We start from the raw sequence: 428 nt of genomic DNA, 5'->3' as shown, positions 1-428 counted from the left end.
CTTTGGTTTATATAAATTAAATCCATGCAGCACCAGCAACATTTTTTTTCCCCGACCCTCCCCCACCGCCATCCACCAGCAACATTTTGATAAGGGTTCATACTCCTCAAAGTTTGTTTTCATTTTTTAAAATTTTTATTTGTATAAATTTAAGGGGTACGAGTGCAATTTTGTTACATGGACATATTGCATAGTGGTAAAGTCTGAGCTTTTAGCTATCAGTCACTTGAATAATGTACATTACATACATTAAGTAATTTCTCATTACCCACCCCCCCCATCCTCTCACACTTCCAAGTCTCCAGTGTCCATCATTCCACACTCTATGTCCATGTGTACAAATTATTTAGCTCCCACTTGGGAAAACTTGCAGTATTTTGACTTTCTGAGTTGTTTCTGAGTTGTTTCACTTAAGATAATGGCCTCCA

The sequence above is a fragment of the Propithecus coquereli genome, unplaced genomic scaffold (genome assembly GCF_000956105.1).
Source record: "Propithecus coquereli isolate 6110/MARCELLA unplaced genomic scaffold, Pcoq_1.0 Scaffold197, whole genome shotgun sequence".
Lineage (NCBI taxonomy): Eukaryota > Metazoa > Chordata > Mammalia > Primates > Indriidae > Propithecus > Propithecus coquereli.
Note: the sequence above shows the minus strand (reverse complement) of the source record.